Here is a 20,430-nt window from a genome sequence, read left to right as displayed (position 1 = left end):
GACCTCTCTGACTTCAGTGTGGAGAGCAGACATGGAAGCTCAAGAGTGGAATCAAGATCATTCAGAGACTATTGTTGTTGGCTAGATGAGAGATAGTTAAGATATTAGACCAATATGGTTTGCAAGGAGAGGATGCCAAACATTTGTGCTCCAGGGTATTTCTTGTTTCCTGGCAAAGATCTTCCTTCACCACCCCCATCTTATCTTTATCTTTATCTTTTTTTTTTTTTTTTTTTTTTTGAGACAGGGTCTCACTTTGTCACCCAGGCTGACATGCAGTGGTACAATGACTGCTCACTGCAGCCTCAACTTCTGGGCTTCAATGATCCTCCCACCTCAGCCTCTGAGTAGCTGGGAGCACAGATGGGGGCCATGACACCCAGCTAATTTTTGAATTGCTGATAGAGACAGGGTTTCACCATGTTAAAACACCCAGGCTAGTCTCAAACTCCTGAGCTCAGCAGTTCACACATTTTGTCCTCCCAGTGTTGGGATTAGAGGCGTGAGCCACTGTGCTCAGCCCCTTCTTATCTTTTTAAAGACATTGATAGCCTTTTAGGTTTCTGAAAAGGTCTCATAAAGTTCAAATTTTTCTTTGATGAGATTAATGTACAAATAATGTTTGAGAACTGGGGACTGCCTTCATAGATAGATAGAGCAGCTTTTCATCTAAATCCTTGCTGAAGCAGAACTGTGTAACAGTCTATACCTCCATAATGTGTCACAAAATATTAAAAGAAATATAAGGAACTATGAGTATTTTATGGACTAATGTCATTTGACAAAGGCATAGCCTCAATTTTCCTCTGCTGCATCCCCAAAGCCACAGAACATTTTGACAATTGCAGGACACATACAGTCATGGAAGTAATTAATAGAAAATTTAAGCCTAATTGTATTTTTTCTTTGAAATATTCCATTTTAAGTAAATGTAAGCGTGATATAAACTAAGACATCTATTATAATAACAATGTATGTTTTCCATAATCACTATCAATTAAAAACTATTTTAGACTTTAAAAGACAAAGTGGTGATTGCATTTTACTTGACTATGTACAGAATTTTATGTTTTCTCACAAACTTGTAGTAAAATAATACCTAATTCAGGTTTGAATCATTTACAAAGATATAAGAAAACACCTAATTCATTTTTTATCCCATCACTACATTTTGTCAATAATTTACATCTTGATGTGAGTTGGGAAGAAGAATTTCCCTCCTTACAAATAGTTTGAAGCCAGGGCACTCATAAATAGGAATTTGTAATGTTTGAATGTGTCCCGCAAAAATTCATGTGTTGAAAATGTAATCCCTCTGCACTCATTAACGGATTCATGTTGCTATCAATGGGAGTGGGTTTATCATCATGGAAGTGGCTGTGTTTGAGAATGGCTGTTATAAAAGTAAGCTGTCTCTGGCTCTCTTGCTTTTGTCTTCTTGCCATGTGATTCCTTCTTCCATGTTACAATGCAGCAAAAGGCCCTCAGCAGATATTGACACCATGCTCTGAGACTTCCCAGCCTCCAGAGTCAGGAGCTAAATAAACTTTCATGTTTTTTACATTACCCAACTTGTGGTAGTCTGCTATAATAAGAGAAAATGGACTAAGACAGTAACTTTAATAAGAATCGTGGGGAAAATAATTTGCAGCACTTTAAGAAATTCTGATTGGATAACCATAAATATTAGGAAGGTACTAGGCACATGTTGGGAAAAAACTTAAAGAGAAGGATCAATAAAAGGAAAGGGTGACATCACCTAGATGATGAAGGTACAACAAATTAGAGGCAGGATGTTTTGGTATAAATAACGTGGGCAGTTGATTGTTAGCTGGCTCATTTGTTGTTGTTGTGTTTGGGGGAGCTTAATATGCAAAAGAGTTTCATGATTGGTAAATATGTGAATGTTAGTTATTTTTATTTTGAGAATATGCCAGGAAGAGAGTGATTGCACAGATGCATCATTAGAGTTTGAGAGCTACTATTCTAGGAAAAGCATAAACCAAATCTCCCTTTTCACCATCACCCAGTCCAATATACTGTAGAAGAATCTGTGACTTCAGCATATATTCAAGGACACAGCTGGACCAGATATTACAAGGTGGCATTTTAGAGTAAGAAATATAAATTGGCCTGGGTTCTGCAAAACTTCTTTAAAAAAAAAATACAAGAGGGAATTTATTAGAATAATACAGAGGTTCTTGCAGAGATTCCAGCAGCTGCAAGGGGTCAACAGCTAGAATCATGCCTTTCTGAAGAACAGAGTATGCTGTAACCACAAACTTCTAATTCTGGGTTCTGCACCATCAGGAAGAGAATATCCTAGAGGACAGTTCTCCTTGTATACTGCATAAGGGACTAGAATGTGGATTCATTTCTGCTTGCTTTTTGATCCTTATAGTCCTTTATGCTGGCCTCAAACTTGTCAAGCACATGTTTGCAGACATTCATGAGTTCATTCAGGCCTCTCTGAAATGGCTCAACAGCTGGAAGGGTACCTCCAGTCTGAATGCGTAAATTAATTTTGCTGTCTGAAGGATGGGTCGTAGTGTAACCACAAAATTCCACTTCTGGGTTCTTCATGATCATGTAATGTAGAGAATTTCCTAGGGTATGGTCTTCCTCGTGCAATACAATGTCACACAGTGTCTATCTGTTCCAGTTGCCTGGACCATTTCCAGGCTGTCTTCCTCTCGCCTTCAGTCATTGAAGTCTTCAATCCAGATATTTTTCTCTCCAGCTCCCGGTCCTCTTCCATCGCTGGGGTGGTTTCCAGACCCTCAGGTGGTGCTGGTGGATCAGGGGCTCTGTCCCATAATGTGAGGTATGGAGGCGAAGCAGGAAGAAAACTTCTTATTTAGGTTTAGCTCTCCATCTTGTCATCAGAGTGGCAAGTTCTTAAGGCCAGACATGCAGTTGTAAACGTAAGAGTTAAGGTGATCTACAAAAGTCACCATGCTTTAGTCTTGGCATAAACTTAAAAGTTGACTGTATACCTATTAGTCATTTCTCTCTTTCTCTTTACTAACAAAACCATGGCATTCTTAGGAAACTGAATAGCTAAATGCTGCTGGGAATCTGGACACATCCATGGACTCAGGGAATTACTCCCACTTGCTAGTCTAAATCAGTCATGGTAATTCCACTTTCCTTGCTAGTAATTGGTTTAGAAATGGCAAGCAACTCAATTATATTAATAAAAAGTGAAAGATAATGCCAGAGGAATTTGAAGCTGATGATGCACTGAAGGTAACCATGGCAATAATAATAAATTAAAAAGCCAGCTCTTAATTAAATTTATTCAACTTTCCAGGCATAACTATTATTTTCCTTAGGCTCTCTGTTAGACACACTATGTCTCACAATCACAAATTTATGAGATACACAGAAATCAATGGAACAAAAGCCCTCATGAAGAGACAAAGCAATGAACACATCTAGACTCACAGGTGATCTAGATATTGAAACTATCAGATAGGAGGTTTAAAATACGTATGATTAACATGTTAGATGCTTTAATATGGAAAAGGTAGAAACATGCAGTAGCAGATTGGAAATTTTGGTAAAGAGATGGAGCATATGGGAAAGAGTCAAATGAAAATGCTAGAAACAAAACATATGGAGATGAAGAATGCTTTCATCAGTAGCCTTGATACAGCTTAGAAAAGAATTAGTGAATTTGAAGATAGGCCAATATCAATTACTCAAACTGAAATTCAAAGAGAAAAAAGAGTGAAAGAAATAAAAAACAGAGCATTCAGGAGTTTGAGATAATATCAAACAGGCTAACATAGGTGTAATTGGAATCTGCAATGAAGAAAAGAGAGAGCATAGGGTATAATAATATATGAAGGCATAATAGTTGAGATTTTTTTCAAGGATAATAGAATATATCAAACCATAGACCCAAGAATATTAACCACATTCAGGATGAACACCCCCCAAAATCATTTAGATACACTATACTCAAACACCTAAAAACCAAGGATAGACAAAAAAACTTGAAAACTGGCAGAAATTAAAAAAAAAAAATCTTAGAGAAACGTATTAGAGAAGAAATACATAGAGAAGAATGAAGGTTAGAATTACAGCAGACTTCCTTCAGAAACTCTGCAAGCCAGAGGGTAATGAGTTGATGGCTTCAAAATAATGAAAAACAGAAACAAAAACACCTGCCAACCCCAAACTTTTTATCTACTAAAAATACATTGTCTGGGCCATGATGTCACCACTCCAGCATGGTCAGATCTCAAAACCTTTTCTGACTGCCCCAGTTGATTCTGAGCACTTGGCTTTTCTGAATTTTATAGCTTTCACCTTTTAATAACCTGTTATGTGCCTAATTTTTTCCTGTACTATCTTGCTCTCTAGAAATCACATATCTGGGAGTCTCTAGAAAGTTGATAGTTTTCAGATGGAAAGAGAATTGGGCTGCACCTCCTCTGCCTTGCTTAGTGCTGGATTCATGGTAGAAGGTGACATGTTTAAATCAAACTTCATGGTTGGTTGTTTTGGCCAGACAACGGTACATTTTATTTTTGTACTTGATAATCTGAGGGGCAAGAGTCTGATAGATGAATGGAAAAATCAAGGATAAAAAGAAGTTCTTTCCCATAACAGATTGTTGCTTTTTATTTTTCTTACAAGTAGAGCTCCTTATTGCTCCTTAACACTCCCCACCCTACTTTTCTCTCTCTGCCTCAAGATTTGCCTTGTTCAGTGAAATCTTCGATGAAGTGAATGGGGATAGATGGGAAGGAACTTCTTTTTACTGAACCCACCCTATAAACATTTATAATCCCATAGCTGCTTTTCTAGGAGAAAGGGGATGAGGAAAACCAGTCATAGAAGGCTTAGTTTAGTTGAGTAGAGTATCCAAGTTTAGGATTGCTTGTGAGAATAAAGTGGTTTCAAGAAAGCAGAGAGGAGACATAGGGTTCTAGTAGTGAGAGAACTTTCACAGAGAAGAGATCATAGGTCTAAGGAGGGGGAATTGAAAGTTTTGTTGACCTGTTAAGTAACATTCTGTGAATCCTGCTGACATTGCTAATACTTTAGAAGTTGGATTTATTAGGAGGGGAGAGAAGAGGGTAATATTGCAAAATGCTGATGTTGGCCTCAAACAGGGTGCTGGATAAGATCAGTAGTAACTACAGGAAGTCTAGCCCTAATGGATTAATTAAGTAACATTGACATGGTGAAAAGAACAGCTGCGTTTCCGAGTCTTGCCAAGATCTGCTTGGACATCGTAGAAAAACAACACTTTAAAAATCATTTAATTTTTAAAGTGGCCAGGTGGAAACCTTATTTTAGCTCCCCAGTAGGAATTACATTTTGAGCCTGGAAGGGTATGCATGCCAAGTTTTGCTTATCAAAATAGAACTGTGGACAGACCTGAAATGATTACTTTAGTAGTAAAATCGCCAACTTTAATACATCAAGATAGTTTTGCAAATACAGATAATTTACATGCTTTAAAAATAAACAAGAAACTGATAATTGTACTGAGAAACCACAGTTGCAATTGTATATTTAAGAAGTCTGCGTTCTTTTAAGAAGTCTCTTCTCTTCAGGTGTGAGTCCTTTATTCACGGCCAGCAAAGACAGTCAATTAGCACAAAGACTTTGATGGCCATTAAATAAATGAGGCTGTAGTTGTGCTCAGTAGGAAAAAATTCAAAGTCCACATCCAGAGGCCTTCCTGCCAAGATGCAGCCAGCCCACCTGGCAGGACCCTGCAGTAGCACACAGAGAAGCCCTTGCCTACACATTGCTACATAACAATTTGAGTCGACAGCTGACTTGGAAGGTATTTTTGAGATTTGTTGGTCCAATGCGAATATACTTGTGACCATAGTTAACTGAGGCTATTCCCAAAGGAGTGTGCAAAAATTGAGGTAAATTTTTTCCAAAGATGGCCACATGAGTTACGTAAGTTTACAAGGTGACTTTGCTATCCTTCATCAAGAGATGGGTTTATTTCCTTTTCCTTAAATCTGACTGGCTTTAGTAACTCATTTTAAATGTCAGAATGTGGTAGAAATCACATTCTGAGATTTTTCAAGCATATACCTTAAGAGGCCTTGTAGCTTTTGTGTTTGCCCTCTCAGAGCCCAGAGCAACTATTTAAAAATCTTACACTACTGCACTGAAGAGGAAGGCTATGTGGAGAAAAGCCATGGATGATGTGAGATTACAAAGAAAGAGAAGCTCAGCCTTGCCATAGCCACTTGACCAACCCAGTGGAGGCCCCAGACATGACTGTGAAGTTATCATGGGTTCTCCAGCCTATATTATGCAAAGCACAGACTTTTCCCCATTACAAAATCATGAGCAAGTAAATGATTTTTATTTTTCAGCCACAGATTTTTAGAGTGGTTTCTTATGCGGCAATAAATAACCAATCTTGAAGTGAGCTAGCATTGTAATAATGGTAACAACAATGATGCTGATAATCGTAGTTAACATCTATATAGTACCTCATCTGTTTTGGCAGTGTGTTATTTACTCTGCTTAAATTCATAATTTAATCCCCACAATGACCCTTAGAAGTGGGCATTATAACGTACATCTATTTTTACTAATGAGAAACTTGAGGCCTGGAGAGGTTAAAAAGTCACAAAGTAGAGATGACTTTGTATGGTAGAGATGGGATTGTATGAACATTCTTAGATGCTAGGCACTATCCCAGGTTCTTTCTATACATTATCTCTGTTAAGTCTCATGAAAATCTGTGAAATAAGTATTAGTTCCTCAATTTTACAATTAAGTCATTTAAGGCTAGAAATCTGGTGAATGGGAGAGCCAGCTTTTAAGCCCAGTATATCTCACTCTAAACTCCACTCTGCTTTCACCCTACAAATGGAGTCCCCCTCCTAAAATATTCATTTGATTACTCAAAATCGTCTACAGGATATCTTCCTGAAAACCGTTACCAATGTTACATGTGTAACAAGGTAAGGCTATCCACGCTCCCCACTCCTGTGCAATATTGTAATAAAGGTCCTTGCAGTAGGCAAGAAAAAGGAAATAAAATTCATACAGATAAAAAAGATGAAATGAAACTGTCCTTATTCACAGACAATATGACTTCCTCTACAAAAAATCCCAAATAATCCATAAACTAATAAGTGAATTTAGAAAGGCTTCAGTATACAAGGTTACTATTTAAAAACCAGTAATATTTTCATGCATTATCAATAAATATTTAGAAATTAAAATTTAAAAGTCTGGTTACAATAGAACCAAAACCGTGAAATACTTATGAATAACTTTAACAAAAAACATTCAAGATCGGTATGCAGAAACTAAAAAGCACCCATGAAATAAAGATTTAAATAAGAGATATGTCATGTTCATAGATTCGAAGACTATTGTTAATTACCAGTTCTTTCCAAACTTATCTATAGATTAATTTAAATTCCAACCAAAGTCCCAGCAGGATTTCTATTTAAAGAAATCAACATAGTGATTCTCCAGGTGATCCCATTTTGTAGCTAGAGTTCCAAACTGCTGCACCAGACTAAATTTCTTGTGGCCTGGGACCTTCTAATTTGTTGCTACATTTCTAGGATTTGGTACCTGGTTGGCATTCAGCATATGTTTAATAGAAACAATAGATGAGTGAAGGAATGCAGAAAAGAGGAAGAGGATCTCGCCAAAACAGGATCTGAACATGTTGAATTTGAGATGCTGTGATACATCCATGAGATGCCATTATGTCCGGAATTGGTGGGTTCTTGGTCTTGCTGACTTCAAGAATGAAGCTGGGACGTTGTGGTGAGTGTTACAGTTCTTAAAGATGGTATGTCTGGAGTTTGCACCTTCAGATGTTCAGATATGTCTGGAGCTTCTTCCTTCTGTTGGGTTCGTGGTCTCACTGACAGGAGTGAAGCTGCAGACCTTCACAGTGAGTGTTACAGCTCATAAAGGCTGCGTGCACACAAAGACAAAGCAGCAGCAAGATTTATTATAAAGGGCAAAAGAACAACCCTTCCAGAGTGTGGAAGGCAACCCTTGCGGCTGGCTCTGGCAGCCTGCTTTTATTCCCTTATCTGGCCCCACCCACATCCTGCTGATTGGTCCATTTTACAGAGAGCTGATTGGACCGTTTTGACAGGGTGCTGACTGGTGCGTTTACAATCCCTGAGCTAAACACAGAGTGCTGATTGATGCATTTACAATCCTCTAGCTAGACATAAAAGTTCTCCAAGTCCCCACTAGACTCAGGAGCCCAGCTGGCTTCACCTAGTGGATCCTGCATTGGGAAGCAGGTGGAGCTGAGGGCCAGTCCCAAACCGTGTGGCCGCACTCCTCAGCCGTTGGGCGTTTGATGGGACCAGGCACCGCAGCACAGGGGGCGGTGCTTGTTGGGGAGGCTCAGGCATGGTGCACGCCAAGAGTGAGGGCTGCTAGCACATTGTCACCTCTCACCATGTGTAGTGAATGTATAAGGTCCTTTCACTCTAATTCTGGAAAGAACTATGGGCTGGAACATAACTAAACATAACAATGTGATTGCCGATTTAGGCCAGGTTTAGATATAAACATGGCTCCAGAGAAACAAGAGGAAGGGAAAATATAGGGAACAGATTAATGAATAATCCAGTCCCTGAACTCATGGCCTACAATCTTGGTCCAGAAATTGCATCAATTTTACATCATCTTCTTCTCACATCCCTCCAAGTACTGGGGCCTTGCTTACTAACATTCTATTTGTGATGTCCTACCTGCCTGGCTATAAGTCCCTTGACTTTCTGTACCTCAAGGTCCCAGTGGCTACCCCACTCCCAAGATTGTATCTAGCTCCAGTTCCTTGACTTTCTAAGTCATTGGTACTCCATTAGAGTTATTTCTTTTGCAGAGTCATATTATATGACATGATGATTTTAAACGGGAGAAATATTTTTGAGGCCAATAAAGATCTCTACAGTTTTCAAAAATTTCAAAAATATGCCTATATTTTCTTTTTGGTAAAAATTCAGTTAACATTAACTTGGTTTTAGCTTTGCAATCACCATTGAAACCAGTAACTATGTTTATCTTTGAGAATAAAAAAGTAATAACATTCCACTTATAAATAAGAATATTATCCACTTCAAATGTGTTTGCTATTTTTATCTCATTACAAATATTTATTTATAATCTGAAATAATCACCACTAACTGGCTACAAACAGCTTCCTGTTTGTTTCATTAAAAATAAAAAATTAAATAAAGTATTTTTATATTTAAATTTTACAAGTTTTAATTTTATATCAAAGAACCAGACAAGACATAGCAAACTTATATATAAGTTGATCTGATTAAGGCAGAAAACTTTTCTTAGATAATTTGTCTGACAAATAAATTCTCAAGGAAAACCATTCATTAGCTAGTTGCTGTTTATTTTTGGTGATCATTGCATTTTTAAAAATACATGGCCAAGCACAGTGGCTCATGCCTGTAATCCTAACACTTTGGGAGACAGATCACCCCAGCCCAGGAGTTTGAGATCAGCATGCATGAGCAACATGGAGAAACACTGTCTCTACTAAAAATACAAAAATTAGTCAGGTGTGGTGACGTAAATCTGTAGTCCCAACTACTTGGAAGGCTGAGGTGGGAGTATCACCTGAGCCCAGGAGGTGGAAGTTGCAGTGAGCCAAGATCTTGCCACTGCACTCTAGCCTGGGTGACATGCCCTGTCTCAAACAAACAAAAAAACCCCTAGGTTTGTTTAATGTTTGGATGTTTGCCAAATAAATACTTTGGATTTAATAATTTGTTGAGTACTTGCTAAGATAAGCAATAAGCTTGATGCTGAGAATATTCAGATCAACGGTCCATGTTTTTCAGATATAACTATATCTGTCAGGATTCAATCGGAGAAGCAAAATCAATAGTACACATACATGAATACATATCTGTCTATCACTATGTCTCTCTCTCTGTGTGTGTATATATATATAAAATATGATAAATAATATATTGTAGAGATTCAACCTTATGCAACTGTGGGATTTAAGTCTGTGTGATGCTATTTCCTCTGTACCTGAAGCTGCACCCTGGAGTCTGCAGGGCAGGCATTTGGGAAGGGCAAATGGATGTGAAATGGAGGAAGCAAGGAACTGATGACCTGTAACCAAAAAGGATAAACTGAAACTCTTGTCAATGTCTCCCCTAAAAGCCTCCAATTTTGACGTTAAAGTATCTCTAGGTGAAACCAGACTCTTCATCATAAAGCTTAACATGCCCCTGACCCAGGAGTCCAGGAAGCTGAAGGGCAACCCAGCAGGGACTGTAGGTGCTCTGGAGGCTGGCCTAGCTGCTGCTCCACACCATCCAGGCCAGCTGGCAGACGAACAACACTGTGAGTGAGAGGCAGCAGTGCCTCACGTTCTTCCCTGAGCTTCCAGGTATAAAAAGGGAAGATGGTGCTACATCACTTCCACCTTCCAAATCTTGCCTAAACTTCTTGTGGCCCAAACTAAGGGGAAACTATGCTGGGAAGGGGATTCTGGGAAATGTGGTTCCAGTCTAGCTAAATTGATGCAATACAATACAGATCTGCCACACATCTTGGTCTCTTCCTTAGTCAAAGGTAGTGAGAGCCACCTCTAAAGGAGTTACAAAGAATATATTCATTTTACCGATGAGGAAGGATACTGAAACGCTAACAAGTCAAGTGATAGCCCCAGGTAATAAAGAGAGGGTGGAGCTAAGACCAAAGCATACATGTACTGATTCCTAGACCTGACCTCTTGCAACCCTCCTGCTGCCTGTAGAGAAGGGTACAACTCTCAAAGGTGACATTGCTCCCTTGTGATATTCATGCAGATTTGATGCATTATTTTTCCAGTCTTACCTAGATGAAATTCATATTGAAATGATTGGGATGTTTGTCCCAATAAATTTGGGGGGACTAGGTTGTATTCAATAATAATACCTACAAAATTCTAAAATAATCCATTTAAATGTTAAAATAATTTTGCTTTCCTTGATTTATATTTTCACTTTGATTTTCTTCTCTGATAATGGCAAGGAGCACTATTTCAGAAATGGTGTGTGTTAACTGAGTGGACTGCTATCTGTGTTTTGGTCCCCTTACTCATTCTAGCATTGCTGGATAATGAGGTCTTACTGCAGAAGGTCAAGGTCTTGAGTTTCTTTATGGATTAGATTGTGGGCAGAGGGAAGAAAGGAGGGGGTAAGAGTAGTGGGTGTATTTAACATCTTAATCCTCAGGAATTGAGAGTTAAAACTACACAGATAGCCTAATAAGAATTTATTTTCATGTAGAAAAAGGGTAACATCCAGACCATAAATTCCTGTAGGCAGGAGTTAAATTTAATTCAGTATCAGTCAATCTTCTGTGGAAGGTTAAATAAAAACCATTTAGCTTCTCTGTATCTATGCTTCCTTTTATATAAAATGAAACTATTTTTATCCACTACCTTCTACACACGCAAACTAAAAGTTAATAGGAGTTAGTAATGTAACAGTTTGGCTGACACAACAAGCCACTGCTTTGTAAATGCAGTCTTATATTTAACCTGGACTTCCAATCAAGATTGCTGATTCTGATAAGTCCTCAGTGTTGAAAATCAGCTGCAATCTCATCTACAGCAATCTCACTGCAACCACTTAAAATCACTTTTTCTTTTCAACTTTATAATCAATAACTCATGAAAAAAGCAGCAAGTTAAAGTATACTATTTTTCAAGTTTTAAAAATTGCATTAGCATTTGGATTGTTATGTGTCTAATTCATTGTACTTGACTACAGCTTTGTAGAAAAATTATAGCACAGTGTCTAAAACACGGGACATTTTATAAATATTAGCTTCCTTTCCTCTTCATTAATCTGAAAAGTATTTCTGTACAATAAAATTTTTCAATAAAACCTTCATTTATCTCAGTTATAATCATATATTTTCTTTTGGGTTAGAAGTATCATATTGTCAAAACTAAACTTTGTCTTTATTTCATACTTAAAGAATTATCAACATTTATTTATTTATATTTTTGCTAAGATAAATTTGAAGAACTGATATATTTAGTGCTGACGGAGAGAAATTGAGAAATAGAAATAACTTATTGGCCCTGTGCTCTTTTAACTGTATTTTCAAAGAGCTGGACTTTCCTATTCCAATGTCACTGAAAATTTGGAGACTTTTGTTCTGGGTCAAACTTCTCTGGGATAAAGTGTGTATTCTTGCTGTTTTTCTAGTTTGTCTGATACACCTGGCTCTGAGTGTCAAGGGTACAGAAGTCTCATTAAAGTTACTAAAAATGTGCTTGCATACTCCTTCTCAATATGCAGATGCCAGCTCAGACACTTCACTAGCTACCTAAGGACCCATTCTACTGTCTGGAGAAATAACCCAATTATTCCACACATTTGCTTCTCATCTGGACAACAAAATATTCTTCCTCAAAAAAGGAAGAAAAAAGGGACAGAGCATCAGTAGTCTGGATATATGGGAAGGGGAGAGCTTGTAATAGTAAAATAAATAGAAAGTCGAGGTCATAGTTTGACAATGATAAGTTAATTCTTAGATGTGTTGGTGATGTGGTTTGGCTCTGTGTCCCCACTCAAATGCCGTCTCAAATTGTAATGCCCAAGTCTTGAGGTAGGGACCTTGTGGGAGGCGATTGGATCATGGGGATGGTTTCCCCCATGCTGCTCTCATGATAGTGAGTTCTCATGAAATCTGATGGTTTAAAAGTGTTTGAAAGTTCCTCCTCATTCTCTTTCTCTTCTGCAGCCATGTAAGATGTGCCTTCCTTCACCTTCTGCTATGATTATAAGTTTTCTGACGCCTCCCCAGCCGTGCAGAAATGTGAGTCAATTACGCCTTCTTTTCTTTATACATTACCCAGTCTCAGGTAGTTCTTTATAGCAGTGTGAAAATTGACTAATACAGTTGGTCTCTAGCCTGATGATCAATTAGTAGTGGAAAGGCATTATAAATCAAATAATTGTCATCTTTTTCTTCATAAAACTTATTGGCCAGGTGTGGTGGCTCACGCTTGCAATCTCAGCACTTTGGGAGGCTAAGGTGGGTGGATAACCTGAGGTTAGGAGTTTGAGACCAGTCTGGCCAACATGGAGAAACCCTGTCTTTACTAAAAATACAAAAAATTAGCTGGTCATGGTGGCAGGCATCTGTAATCCTAGCTACTTGGGAGGCTGAGGCAGGAGAATTGCTTGAACCTGGGAGGCAGAGGTTGCAGTGAGCCGAGATTGTGCCACTGCACTACAGCCTGGCTGACAGTGTAAGACTCTGTCTCAGAAAGGAAGAAGAAAGAAGAAAGAAGAAGGAGAAGGAGAAGGAGAAGAAAGAAGATGAAGAAGAAGGAGGAGGAGGAGGAGGAGATGAAGAAAAGAAGAAAAAACTCCCATATCCATTAGAAATGGCAGAGCTATGGAAGGTCTCAGGAAGAAAAAAAAAAAAAAGATTAAGAATATGGTGAAAGCAAGAGGGGGCTGGCCAGGCAGAGGAAAGGCTTGTTTTACAGATAACAGTATATTTGAGCTGGGAGGCATAATTTGAACTTTGAGAAGTGCTTTAAAGGAAACGACAAATGTAAAGCAGTGTGCAAGGATGTCAGAGGTAAAATGAAATGACTTCCTAGTTTTACCTCATAGTTGGAAAAAAGAAAATTTGGAAGAGGCCTTTGGACAGAGAAAAATAAGTTAGCATGGCAAATAGGGATCTCTTAGTTGCCTTCCACCTCTAGGTCTCTTCTCCAGTTCAACCAAACATTAGGTCTAACTCCAACATTCAAAACTACTGTGTTATTTGGTTTCTTTTTCTGTCACTTAATCACCTCTTCCCATTCTTTTTATAAACACCATGAGGTCAGGGCTTTTCTCTCTTATTCTCAGCAACATCCCTGGTGTCTGGCAGAGTGACACACATGAGACACTTCACACCTATCTACAGAGACAGAAGGTAGAGCAAGTTGGCTGAATAGGAGCCTCTAATGATTGTCTCCTTCACAGGAACACCAAATTTAATAACTATCCACACAAAAAAACTACCTTCACAAGAACCAAAATATCAGGTGAGTGATTACAGTACTTGGTTTTTACATCACATTAAGGAAAGAGGAACTAAGGTGGGTAGGAAAGAGTCTTGAGTAACCTTTACCACCCCTCCCCCCAGGACACAGCAGCAGCCATGTGGCACAGAGAGAAAATCTGTTTGCTTGCTGGAGGGATAGTGCAGTGATTGTGAGACGTCACATTGGAACTCAGTGCTGCCCTGTCACAGTAGAAAGCAATAGGGGGCAGAACTCAGCAGGCACCCACACAGGAAACATTTAGACCACCCTTAGCCAGAAGCAGATTGCTCATCCCAGTGGTCAGAACCTGAATTCTGGCAAACCCTGCCATTGTGGCTAAAGTTCTCTGGGGTCCTAAATAAACTTGAAAGGCAATCTATGCTATAAGAACTGCAATCCCTGGGAAAGTCCTGGTGCTGTGCTGGGCTTGAAACCAGTGAACTTGGAGTACATGAGACCTAGTGAGACACCAGCTGGGTTGGCAAAGGGAGTCCTTGCACCACTCCTCCTCCAACCCCAGGCAGTAGAGCTGACAACTCTGGGAGGAGAGGAAAGAGTAAGAGGACTTTGCCTTGCAACAAAGATACCAGCTCAACCGTAGTTAGAATATAGCATCAGAGTCCAGAGGCCCCGATTCAAGGCCCTAGCTCCCAGACAACATTTCTATACAAACTACAAATGTTGGGCCAGAAGGGAGCCTACTGCCTTGAAGGAAAGGACCCAGTCCTGGAAGGATTAATCACCTGCCAACTCAAGATTCCTTGGGCCCTGAACAACCGGAAGTAGCCAGGCGGTACTTGCTGCAGACCTTGGGTGAGACTCTGAGCCATGCTGGCTTCAGGTGTAACCCAGCATATTCCCAGACATGGTGGCCATGCAGAAAGACTCTTTCTGTTTGAGAAAAGAAGAAGGAAGAGTAAAGAGGCCTTTGTCTTTCAGCTAGGGTACCACTTCAGCCACAGTCAAGTAGAGCATTAAGTAGGCTTCTTGGGTCTCATTTCTAGGTCTTGACTCCAGAAAACATTTCTGGATCTACTCTGGGTCAGAGGGGAGCTCACTTCCCTAAAGGAAGAGGCTCAGGATTAGCAGAATTCACCACAAACTGACTCAAGAGCCCTTGCGCTTGAGTAGACATGGGCAGTAGCCAAGCAGTGTTTGCCATGGGCTTGGTTTAGCTGTGAACATGTGGAGAGACTCCTCTGCTTGAAGTAATGGGAGGGAAGAATGGGAAGGACTTTGTCTTGTGGCTTGGGTACCAGCTCAGACCCAGTAGAACAAAGCACTAAGTAGATTCCTAACATTTCTGACTGCAACCCTGGCATATGAATAGCATCTCTGGACATATGCAGGGCCAGGGTGAACTCATTGCCATAGATGGAAGGACACAAGCCTGACTGGATTCACCACCTGCTACTTGTAGAGCCCTAGGGCCTTGATTGAATATAGGTAGTAGCCAGGTAGTAGCCAAAATGGACACTAGGAAAGACCCAGCACTGTGCTGGCTTCAGTTCTGACCCAGAACAGTCCCAGTAGTGGTGACCAAGGGGTGCTTGTGTCACCCCTCACCCACCTCCAGGAAGCTTACCACAGAGAAAGAGACTCCATTTGTTTGTGAGAAATTAAGGGAAGAGAATAAGAATGTCTTTCTGGTAAACCAGATAATACTTCTGGATCTTACCCAAGGCCACAAATGCAGTACCTCTACAAGTCTGCAAAAACTATAGCATTACTGGGCTTGGGGTACCTTCTAATGCTGATATGGCTGCAGTGACCAAGCACAGATCACAACACCCAAGTCCTTTCAAATACCCAGAAAGCCTTCCCAAGAAGGACAGATACAAAGAAGCCCAGACTGTGAAAACTACAATAAATACCTAACTCTTCAATGCCCAGACACTGATGAACATCCACAAGCATCAAGACCACCCAGAAAAACATGACTAAGTGAGATTAAATAATAAATCAGTGGCTAATCCCAGAGAGACAGAGATGTGTGACATTTCAAGCTGAAAGTTCAAAATAGCTGTTTTAAGGAAATTCAAATAAATTCAAGATAACATAGAGATGGAATTCAGAATTCTATCAGATATATTTATCAAAGAGATTGAAATAATTTAAAAATTATCAAGCAGAAATTTCATAGCTGATAAATTCAACTGACATATTGAAGAATGCATCTGCATCTCTTAACAGCAGAATTGATCAAGCAGAAGAAAGAATTAGTGAACTTGAATAAAGACTATATGAAAATGTATAGAGGAAGTTAAAAAAGAACAAAAAGAGTAATATATGGCAATAAGATACAGAAAATATCCTTAAAAGGGAAAATGTAAACATTATTGATTTTAGAAAGGAATTAGAGATTGAGATAGAAGGTTTATTCAAACGGATACTAACAGAGAACCTCCCAAACCTAGAAAAAGATATAAATATTCAAGTTCAAGAAGGTTATAGAACACCAAACAGATTTAATCCATATAAGTCTACCTCTCAACATTTAATAATCAAACTCCCAAATTTCAAGGATGAGGAAAGGCTCCTAAAAGCAGCAAGAGGAAAAAAAGGTAACATATGCTGTTATAAAAGATAAGATATATTGGAGCTCCATTATATGTTTTATAATCTCCCTCTGGAGGGAGTGGCAAATATCCACAAGCATCACAACCATCTAGGAAAACATAACCAAATGAACTAAATAATGCATCAGCGATCAATCCCAGAAAGGCAGAGACATGTGACCTTTATAACATAATATGTATTTAAGTGCTAAAGGAAAAAATTCCTGGAATAGTATATCCCACAAAAATATGCTTCAAACATAAAGGATAAATATTTTCCCAGAGAAGCAAAATTTGAGAGATTTTGTCAACACCAGAACTCTCATACAAGAAATGTGAAGGGGAGTTTTTTATTCTGAAAGGAAAGAATGTTAATGAGTAATAAGAACTCATCTGAAGGTACAAAACTCTCTGGTAATAGAAAGTACACAGAAAAACAGAATGGTATATAACATTGTAATTGTGATGTGTAAACTACTCATATCTAGAGCAGAAAGACTAAAAGATGAACCTATCAAAAATAATATCTCAAACAACCTTTCAGGACATAAATGGTACAAGAAGATATAAACAGAAACAACAAAAAGTTAAAAAGCAGAGAGATGAAATTTATTAGTTTTCTCTTTGCTTGTTTGATTGGTTGTTTATGCAATCAGCATTGAGTTGTCAACTGTGTAAAATAGTGGGTTATAATGTATTATTTGCAAGCGTCATGATAACCTCAAATCTAAAAGCATACAATAAGTAGACATAAAAAGTTTTAAAAATCAAGAAATTAAGACACACCATCTGAGAAATTCATCTATATTAAAAGAAAGACAGAAAGAAATAAGATAAAGAAGAGAAAAGCACACACAAACACACACAAAACAAAAATAACAAAATGGCAGGAATAAGTTCTTATCAATAATAACACTGAAAGTACATGGAATAAACTCTACAATCAAAAAGCATAAACTGGCTGAATGGATGAAAAAACAAGACCCAGTGACCTGTTGTCTACAAGAAACATACTTTACCTATAAAGACACACATAGACTGAAAATTAAAAGATTTAAAAAAGATATTCCATCCCAATGGAAACCAAAATAGAGCAGGAGTCACTATACTTGTATCAGATAAAGTAGATTCCAGGACCAAAAGTATAAAAAGAGACAATGAAGCTCACTAAATGATAAAGGAGTCAATTCTGCTAAAGGATACAGTAACTTTAAATATATATGCACACAACACTGGACCACCAAGATATATAAAGCAAATATTATTAGAGCTAAACAGAGAGAAAGGCTCTAATACAATAATAGCTGTAAACTTTAATGGCCCACTTTTGGCATTAGACAGATTATTCTGACAGAAATTCAGCAAAGAAACATCAGACTTAATCTGCACTACAGACCAAATTGGCCAAATAGATATTTACAGAACATTTCATTCAACAGCTGAAGAATACATATTTTTTTTCTTCAGCACATGGATCATTGTCAAGGATTAGATAATATATTAGGTCACAAAACAAGGCTTAAAACATTCAAAACCAATTAAAGAATATCAAATATCTTCTCTGAGCAGAGTGGAATATAACTGGAAACCAAGAGAAATTTTGAAAACTATGAAAACACATAAAAATTAAACAATATGTTCCTGAATGATCAGTGGACCAATGGAGAAATTATGAATATTTAAAAATTTCTTAAAGCAAATAAAAATGGAGGCACAGCATAGTAAAAACTGTAGGATACAGTAAAAGCAGTACTAAGAGGAAGGTTTACAGCAACAAGTGCCTTCATCAAACAAGTAGAAAAATGTCAAATGGACAACCTAACAATACATCTCAAAGAACTAGAAAAGCAAGGGCAAACCAAGCCCAAAAAGTTGTAGAAGAAAATAAACAATAAGGATCATAGCAGACATAAATGAAATTGAAACAAAAAATACAAAAGATCAATGAAACAAAAGTTATGTTTGTAACAAGATAAAGAAAATTGACAAATCTTTATCCAGACTAAGAAAAAGAGACAGAATATGCATATAAATAACATCAGATATGAAAAATGAGACATTACACAGAATGCCACAGAAATTCAAGAGATCATTAAGGGCTGCTATGAGAAACTACATGACAATAAATTGGAAAACTTTGAAGAAATGGATATATTTATAGACAAATATAATGTATCAAGATTGAACCATGAAGAAATCCAAAACCTGAACAGACTAATAATAAGCAATGAGATCAAAACTGTCAATAAAAACATTTTTTATCAAAGAAAAGCCCAGGATCTGAAGGCTTCACTGCTGAATATAACAAACATTTAACAAAGAATTAATACCAACCGTGTTCAAACTATTCTTAAAAATAGAGAAAGAGAAAATACTTGCAAACTCATACTATGAGGCCAATATTACCCTGACAGCAACACCAGACAAAGACATCAAAAAAGGAAATGACAGCTAATATATCTGATAAAAATTGATGTAAAAATCTTCAACAAAATACTAACAATCCAAGTTCAACAAAACTATAAAGATATTCATTATGACCAAATGGAATTTATGCCAAGAATGCAAGGATGGTTCAACATATGCAAATCAATCAATGTGATACATCATATCAACAGAATGAAGAAGAAAAGCCATATTATCATTTCAATTAATGCTCAAAAAGCATTTGATAAAATTCAGCATCTTTTCATGATAAAAAACCCTCATAAAACTGGGTATAGAATAAACAGACTTAAAACAATAAAAGCCACACATGACAGACCCACAGCTAGTATCTTTCTAAATGGGAAAAATGTAAAGCCTTTCTTCTCAGATCTGGAACAAGACAAGGATGCCCACTTTTCCCATTGTTATTCAACATAGTACTGGAAATTGTAGCCAGAGGAATCAAAGAATAGAAAAAAACATAAAGGACATCCAAATTGAAAAGGGAGAAATTAAATCATCCTTGTTTACAGATGATATGATATATTTGGAAAAACTAAAGATTCCACCAAAAAAAAACTATTAGAACAGATAATAAATTCAGTCAAGTTGTAGGATAGAAAAATCAACACACACAATTCAGTAGCATTTCTGTATGCCAGCAGCAAACATTTTGAAAAAGAAATCAAGAAGTTAATTCCATTTACACCAGGTATGAATAAAATAAAATACCTAGGAATAAACTTAACCAAAGAAGTGAAAGATCTCTGGAATGAAAACAATAAAACATTGACACAAGATGAAGCAGGAACAAAAATGGAAAGATATTCCATGTTCATGGATTGGGGGACTCAATATTGTTAAAATGTCCATACTACCCAAAGCAATCTACACATTCAATGAAATCCCTATCCAAATACCAAGGACATCTTTCACAGCAATAGAAAAAACAATCCTAAAATTTATATGAAACCCGCAAAAGACCCATAATAGCAAAACTATCCTGAGCAAAAAACTGGAGGAATCACATTACCTGACTTTATACCACAGAACTATAGTAATCAAAACAGCATGGTACTGGCAAAACAACAGACACATAGACCAGTGGAACAGAAAAGAGAACCTAGAAACAAATTCACACACCTACAGTGAACTCATTTTTGACAAAGGTGTTAAGAACATACATTGGGGAAAAAACAGTCTCTTCAATAAATTGTGCTGGGAAAATTGATATTTATATGCAGAATAATGAAAGTGTATTAGTCTGTTTTCACATTCCTGATAAGGACATACTCAAGATTGGGAAATTTATTTTTTAAAAAAATGAGAGATTTAATGGACTTACAGTTCCATGTCACTAGGGAAGCCTCTTAATCATGGTAGAGGTGAAAGGCA

General features: G+C 37.7%; 1 long non-coding RNA gene and 1 pseudogene across 1 annotated transcript in view; one reads left to right on the top strand and one right to left on the bottom strand.

The window, feature by feature from the left end:
• Window positions 1–2,254: 2,254 nt before the first annotated feature.
• On the bottom strand, window positions 2,255–2,758 carry LOC102141687 (DNA-directed RNA polymerases I and III subunit RPAC2-like; annotated as a pseudogene).
• Window positions 2,759–7,571: 4,813 nt separating this feature from the next.
• The window catches only part of LOC135970420 (uncharacterized), an 80,803-nt gene continuing 67,944 nt past the window's right edge, over window positions 7,572–20,430 (top strand). Inside the window, exons 1-2 of the long non-coding RNA XR_010586097.2 lie at window positions 7,572–7,779; window positions 12,748–12,822. This is a non-coding gene — a long non-coding RNA (uncharacterized lncRNA). The remainder of the gene's footprint in view (window positions 7,780–12,747; window positions 12,823–20,430) is intronic.

Source organism: Macaca fascicularis, chromosome 4 (genome assembly GCF_037993035.2).
Source record: "Macaca fascicularis isolate 582-1 chromosome 4, T2T-MFA8v1.1".
In the NCBI taxonomy this organism is placed as follows: Eukaryota; Metazoa; Chordata; class Mammalia; order Primates; family Cercopithecidae; genus Macaca; species Macaca fascicularis.
This window is presented reverse-complemented; position numbering and strand designations above follow the sequence as displayed.